Source organism: Rattus norvegicus, unplaced genomic scaffold (genome assembly GCF_021556685.1).
Source record: "Rattus norvegicus strain SHRSP/BbbUtx unplaced genomic scaffold, alternate assembly SHRSP_T2T unassigned-0000092, whole genome shotgun sequence".
Classification (NCBI taxonomy): Eukaryota; Metazoa; Chordata; class Mammalia; order Rodentia; family Muridae; genus Rattus; species Rattus norvegicus.
Window position 1 is genome coordinate 30,001 of NW_028238825.1, and position 6,756 is coordinate 36,756.

A 6,756-nucleotide genomic window follows, 5' to 3' on the forward strand; every position below is an offset into this window, starting at 1 on the left:
GAGACGCCGCGAGGACGACACGCTCCCAACACGAGGCCCACGCCGCGGACCATACCGGGCGCGGCCGCGCCGGCGGATGCGGCCGGGGCTCACGGGCGGGCGGGGGCCGCAGCGGGCCCACCCCCAAAGCACACGGGCAAGCGAGGCGCAACGCCGGGGAGACGGGGAAACCACCCCCGACCCCCTCGGGCGGGGTCGGAGGACCGTGAACCGGCGGGAGGGAGACCACGCCAACGGGGAGCGGCGGGAGACCGGACGGCGGCCGACCCCCGGCGAGAAGCGGAGGATGAGGACGGGCCCAACGCCTGACACGCGGCGGCGACGCCCTCGCGCGGACAGGTGGAGGAGGAGGGGAGGAGGTCGACGAGCGACTTTGACCCCGCGAGGGGGGAGAGAGGGGGGCCGAGCCCGCGTCGGAAGGGAGGCCGGGCCTCGGGGCAGCGAGGGGGAGAGACACCGACCGGAGCCCCCACCGCCACACCGGGACGCGCACACGGGTTCGACTCAACGCCCAGGCGCCCACCTTGGCACCCCGGCAGCTTTCCCCCGACGCACGCCTTCCCAGAGGACGGCGGGGCCGGACGGGCCCCCGCGCAGACGCACCCTCAGCCAACAGGCCCCACGGACCGGCGTGGGCGACAGCCACTAAAGCCTCTTTCTCCTCTACGCCTCGCGGGGCGTCTTTCCCCCCGCACACGCCTCCAAGAGACCAGGCGAGACGCGCCGCCGCGGCCGCGGCGGCCGGGACGCCCTTCAAACCGCAACTTCCTCCCGCCCGCCGGGCGGCCCTTCCCCCCAGGCACCCCGCGACCGCCCCGGGACCCGTGCGCGCCCGGCTGCCCCCCCCGTTGAGGAGGGGCCCGGCAGCACGGCCGCGGGTCGGCCAGACGAGGAGCGAGAGAGAAAGGAACGCCGGCGGGCGGGGAGGGGGAGCGAACCGGCAGAACGAGGACCGTCGACGGCAGGGCCGGCCGCAGCGGCACCCCCCGCGGGAGACGCCTCACAAGGGACCGGGAGGCCGCTCGGGCGGCGACCGGGCACGCGAGCCAAGCCGGCGGGAATCACACTGCACCCAACCCGGAGCAGTCCCGCCACGCCCGCGGCACCGAGCCGACCCGAAACCAACGGACAACCCCCGGGAGCCCGAGGAGACGCCAGCCGACGCGAGAGAGAACCGAGGCAGACGCCGACGCCAACCGACGAAGACCCCCGCGTGGCAGCGGGTCCCAACGTCCGACGACGCGCCGGACGCGGCCGACCGCCGGTTCCCCCAAACAAGAAGTCCGCCCCCGAGAGCGAGGCCAACCCCGCGGTTCACGGACCCTCGAGAGCCCCGCGGAGGGGGAAGGGGGGGTAGGACGGCTCCCGCGATCTCCACCGGCCGTGGGAACGCTGCCGTGGAAGGGGGGGACGAGGCGGCAACCGCAGACGCCCGAGAGCACGCGGCACGCACCACACGCGACACGACCTCGCCGCGAGAGTGGCCGGGACGTGGACGCGCGTGGGAGGGACGCACACGCGACGGAGGGCACGGGGGAAACGGAGGCGGGTGGGACCGGGAGCCCAGCGCCGCCCTTCCAAACCCACCCGTCCCGCGACGACCCCTCGCGGTGAGAGGGGGTACCGCGCACGCGGGCGTGTGCACGGCCCTTCCCCGCCACCTGCCACCAGAAACCCAATCTCCCCCACAAGCTCCGCACAGCGGCAGGTCGACAGAGCCCCGTCCCGCGTGATCCCTCCTCGTACTCGGAGCGGGGAGGCGCGGGTCGCGGTAGGCGAGAGAGCAAACGCTGCGCGCAGAAGGCTGAGGTCAGGGCGGGCAGCCGAGGGGACCATCCGGGAGAAGCCCCTCGGAGATCGTAAAGCCCTTTCCGAAGATAGCTAGAGAAGGCAAATTCCTCACTGAGGGCGGGACGAACCCAACACCGACGAGCAGCCAAGGGCTCCGTGCACGCAACGGGAAACGAGCAACAGGCGCGGGACAGAACGGGAAGGACCACGCGCCAGCTGGTGGGGGGTCTGCGGTATCGGCAAAGGTCTCTTTCTCCGGGGTCTTCTTGAGCATTCGCGGACCGGGGGGACCTGCGACAGGTCCCCGCCGAGGGCCAGGCCTCTTCAAGGCGCACACAAAGGAGGAGCCTTGACTTGAGGGAGTCCGGTCTTTAAAAAGGGCCAGCCGCGATCGCTCAGCACCACCCTAACCGCGCAGGGCCCGCGGGTGAAGGCACCAAAAACATAGGCACGGGGTGGGCGCTCACCCAACGGAAGGAGCCTTTTAACCGCACACTCAACTCCTCGACCCCCCCCCTTTTCTGTCACCGTGCAGAAAGCCGGCAACTAGGACAAGGGAAAGCGTAAAGGCACAAGCACCATGGAGCACAGGAGGCACGCCGGGGAGCGGGAAGCGCCACCGCCAACTCAGAAGCGGGCACCTTGGTGGTCAAAGCCCGGAACGCTCCAGGAGCACCGCAAGGCTCACACAAAGCAGGGCGCGTGCACACACCATTCGGGAAGGGTATGCACCGCAGCGGGTCTACCACCTTCCCCCGGCACGGGGGAAGAGGGCCGCGAAGCAGTGAACGGCGTGGGGGCAAGCGCCCCCGACACGTCCACAGGGACACCGCGAACCACAGCAACAAGTGTGCGCGGGTCAGCGCTCGTGCCGGACAGCCGCACCCCTGACTTCCACACACCACCCTGCAAAGGAATGGGGAGGAGAGACGAGGGGCCCGCTGGCAGAACGAGAAGAGCGGTCGCCATTCGCGCTGAATGACCATTCGCCATGAATGTCCGTCCCTCGCCTGGCGCGGCTTAGGCCCCGGCCCGAAGAGAACGCGGCAGCACCACATCGATCCAACGGGAGCGAGACACGCCATGCATCGGGAACAACGGGCGTGAGAGCTTTCTAACACGCACTGGACGGGAATACGAGCGAGAAGAGCGAGAGAGAGCACGGGAAGAAGTCGCTAACACTGCCACACACACACAAAAAAAAAAAAATTTACCCTTCTCGAGGGCGAGAAAAAAAAGGAAGCGTTGCACTCGGGAGGCACGTGGCGTGGAAGAACGGGACTCAACGGGCAGCGGAGGTTCGGGAACTCCTTCAAAAAAAATAAAAATAAAAAAAAAATAAAAATAAAAAAATAAAATCCCCTTCGAAGGAGAAAAGGTGCAACTCGGGAGGCACACAGCAGGAAAGAAAGGGACACACCACCAAGCAGCGGAGGTTCGGGAACTCCTTCCAAAAAACAAAAAAAAAAAAAACAAAAAAAAAAACAAATAAAAAAACCGGTCGGCCGCAGAGGAGCACGCCAGGGGGTCACTAGCACCAAACGGGAAAACCCTTCCAGTCGCACTCGGCACCAACGACTCCTACCGGTAACGGACGACAACCACCACGGGGAAATCGGGAACGCCTGACACGCGGGACGGTTGTCATAAAGCTGCCCCAGAGAGCACAGGCAAGCAAGCACGGGAAAGCAGGAAGCGCGTACTCATGGGGGGGACGCTAAGCTTCAAGCATCGAAGAGGCCCATGCGCAGAAGAAAAGAGCTAGGGCTGGACAAGCAAACAGCCTTGGTGCAAGCCTCTTCCAACGTCCTTTAATGACAAAAAGAGTCAAAAGGACAGCGTGTCAGCATATATCTCCAGGTACAATAAGGACAGATAGCAAAGATGAAAAGTGTAAAAGACACAGGGATAAACATGACAGGCCACACGGAACGTCTGGAAGTCATGTTCGGTGACGTGTCCCCAAGAGGTCCCCATGTAGAAAGAGAACCGGACCGCAAAGGAACAACTGGTCGACCTTAGAACCCTGAGTGCTCACAGACCGAGGAGGCCATGGTAGATAGCCTGGAACACAGCTTCCCCTCGGCCTCAGAAGTCCATGCTCCCGCTGGCAGGGACCGGGGAGGATCCTGGAAAAAATAAAGTCTCGGAGGCGCCCCCTAGCCGGGACACCTCGGCTCGGAGGCCGGGGACACAGCACCCTCTCGGCCTCAGAGGTCCAGGCTCCCGCTATCAGGGACCGAAGGGACTCCTGGAAAAGAAAAAAAAAAAAATCCGTGGCGCCACCTAGCCGGGCCACCTCGGCTCGGAGGCCGGGGACACAGCACCCTCTCGGCCTCAGAGGTCCAGGCTCCCGCTATCAGGGACCGAAGGGACTCCTGGAAAAGAAAAAAAAAAAAAAAAACTCCGTGGCGCCCCCTAGCCGGGCCACCTCGGCTCGGAGGCCGGGGACACAGCACCCTCTCGGCCTCAGAGGTCCAGGCTCCCGCTATCAGGGACCGAAGGGACTCCTGGAAAAGAAAAAAAAAAAAAAAAACTCCGTGGCGCCCCCTAGCCGGGCCACCTCGGCTCGGAGGCCGGGGACACAGCACCCTCTCGGCCTCAGAGGTCCAGGCTCCCGCTATCAGGGACCGAAGGGACTCCTGGAAAAGAAAAAAAAAAAATCCGTGGCGCCACCTAGCCGGGCCACCTCGGCTCGGAGGCCGGGGACACAGCACCCTCTCGGCCTCAGAGGTCCAGGCTCCCGCTATCAGGGACCGAAGGGACTCCTGGAAAAGAAAAAAAAAAAAAAAAAAACTCCGTGGCGCCCCCTAGCCGGGCCACCTCGGCTCGGAGGCCGGGGACACAGCACCCTCTCGGCCTCAGAGGTCCAGGCTCCCGCTATCAGGGACCGAAGGGACTCCTGGAAAAGAAAAAAAAAAAAAAAAACTCCGTGGCGCCCCCTAGCCGGGCCACCTCGGCTCGGAGGCCGGGGACACAGCACCCTCTCGGCCTCAGAGGTCCAGGCTCCCGCTATCAGGGACCGAAGGGACTCCTGGAAAAGAAAAAAAAAAAAAAAAAAACTCCGTGGCGCCCCCTAGCCGGGCCACCTCGGCTCGGAGGCCGGGGACACAGCACCCTCTCGGCCTCAGAGGTCCAGGCTCCCGCTATCAGGGACCGAAGGGACTCCTGGAAAAGAAAAAAAAAAAAAAAAAACTCCGTGGCGCCCCCTAGCCGGGCCACCTCGGCTCGGAGGCCGGGGACACAGCACCCTCTCGGCCTCAGAGGTCCAGGCTCCCGCTATCAGGGACCGAAGGGACTCCTGGAAAAGAAAAAAAAAAAAAAAAAAACTCCGTGGCGCCCCCTAGCCGGGCCACCTCGGCTCGGAGGCCGGGGACACAGCACCCTCTCGGCCTCAGAGGTCCAGGCTCCCGCTATCAGGGACCGAAGGGACTCCTGGAAAAAAAAAAAAAAAAAAAAAACTCCGTGGCGCCCCCTAGCCGGGCCACCTCGGCTCGGAGGCCGGGGACACAGCACCCTCTCGGCCTCAGAGGTCCAGGCTCCCGCTATCAGGGACCGAAGGGACTCCTGGAAAAGAAAAAAAAAAAAAAAACTCCGTGGCGCCCCCTAGCCGGGCCACCTCGGCTCGGAGGCCGGGGACACAGCACCCTCTCGGCCTCAGAGGTCCAGGCTCCCGCTATCAGGGACCGAAGGGACTCCTGGAAAAGAAAAAAAAAACTCCGTGGCGCCCCCTAGCCGGGCCACCTCGGCTCGGAGGCCGGGGACACAGCACCCTCTCGGCCTCAAAAGTGTCTATGGTCCCGCTGGCTGGGACCGAAGGGACTCCTGGAAAAGAAAAAAAAAAAAAAAAACTCCGTGGCGCCCCCTAGCCGGGCCACCTCGGCTCGGAGGCCGGGGACACAGCACCCTCTCGGCCTCAAAAGTGTCTATGGTCCCGCTGGCTGGGACCGGAGAGGAGGGAAGAAATAAAAAAAATAAAATAAAATAAAATAAAAAATTTAAAAAAAAAAATTGGAAAAAAAAAAAAAATCCGGGACGGGGCCCAAGCCTTCTGGTCGACCTCATCCAGCTGCCACCAACCCCTCCTTGTGTCCCAATAGGTCGTACAGCCACCCTCCTCCCCTGAAGTTCTCCAGGTACAACCTCCTAGCTAGAGATGGTCCCCAGACAGGACGGCGTCTCCGTCGCGCACCCGCCTGCTTGCCTGTCACCCTCTCACCCTGGCCGGCTCACCACAGGCACTTCCCCGTCCTTTGTCACCAACCGGGGGACAGGAGCGTTGCGGAAACTTGTCGCCACTAGGTGTCGCCCGACAGCGATCTCGATCAAGCAAACCAATACAGACTGTCACGCGCCGCCGCCGCCACACACACTCATTCCGTCTCTCCAGAGTGACCTCCCTAGCTCAGGGGGACACTCACCCACGCACAACGGGGCAGGTACCCACCACTTCTCCCGAATGGCACAAACGGTCCCGGTTGTCCCGCCGGAACACAGTGAACGCGGGATGGACTCGGGGCCAACCCCCTCAGGCACCCAGAAAAGGAAAGTAGGACGGAGCGGTGAAAACAGGCCACCTCTAAGTGAAAGGACATGCACTCTCGAATCGGTTAACAATTAGCAAGGAACAGGCACAGTTAGGAAAAGGGAGCGTCCAAACTCCGGCGTGAGGGGAGGGTGGCGGCGACCTCAGTTCCACACCATTTTTAAATGGCTCACTCATTTTTAAAACCCTCCACCGATCCCGATGGGGGGGAGGGGGGGGTTGTTGTTGTTCTCTGTTCCTCGCTGCCACCGCCAGCCGGCACTCACCAAACCACACACCTGCCACCCTCTTTGGAAGACTAAACACAGAGAGTAAATTAAAAGAATGGTGGAATGATGGTGGAATGGTTAAAATTCCCGTGATTTGTTTTCACTCTGATCAAAACATACTTATTTTGTGCATTTGCATTCCCTTGTTCA

The 6,756-nt window shown here is 62.9% G+C and overlaps 1 long non-coding RNA gene across 2 annotated transcripts in view; it reads right to left on the minus strand.

Annotated features, from left to right (window-relative positions):
- Positions 1-6,537, minus strand: part of LOC147997646 (uncharacterized) — a 19,025-nt gene extending 12,488 nt beyond the window's left edge. The window contains exon 1 of one of the 2 annotated variants that reach the window (XR_015647653.1): positions 6,239-6,537. This is a non-coding gene — a long non-coding RNA (uncharacterized LOC147997646). Of the gene's footprint in view, positions 1-6,212 lie in introns of both variants that reach the window. The other variant, XR_015647654.1, reaches the window with a different exon arrangement.
- Between the last annotated feature and the right edge of the window lie 219 nt (positions 6,538-6,756).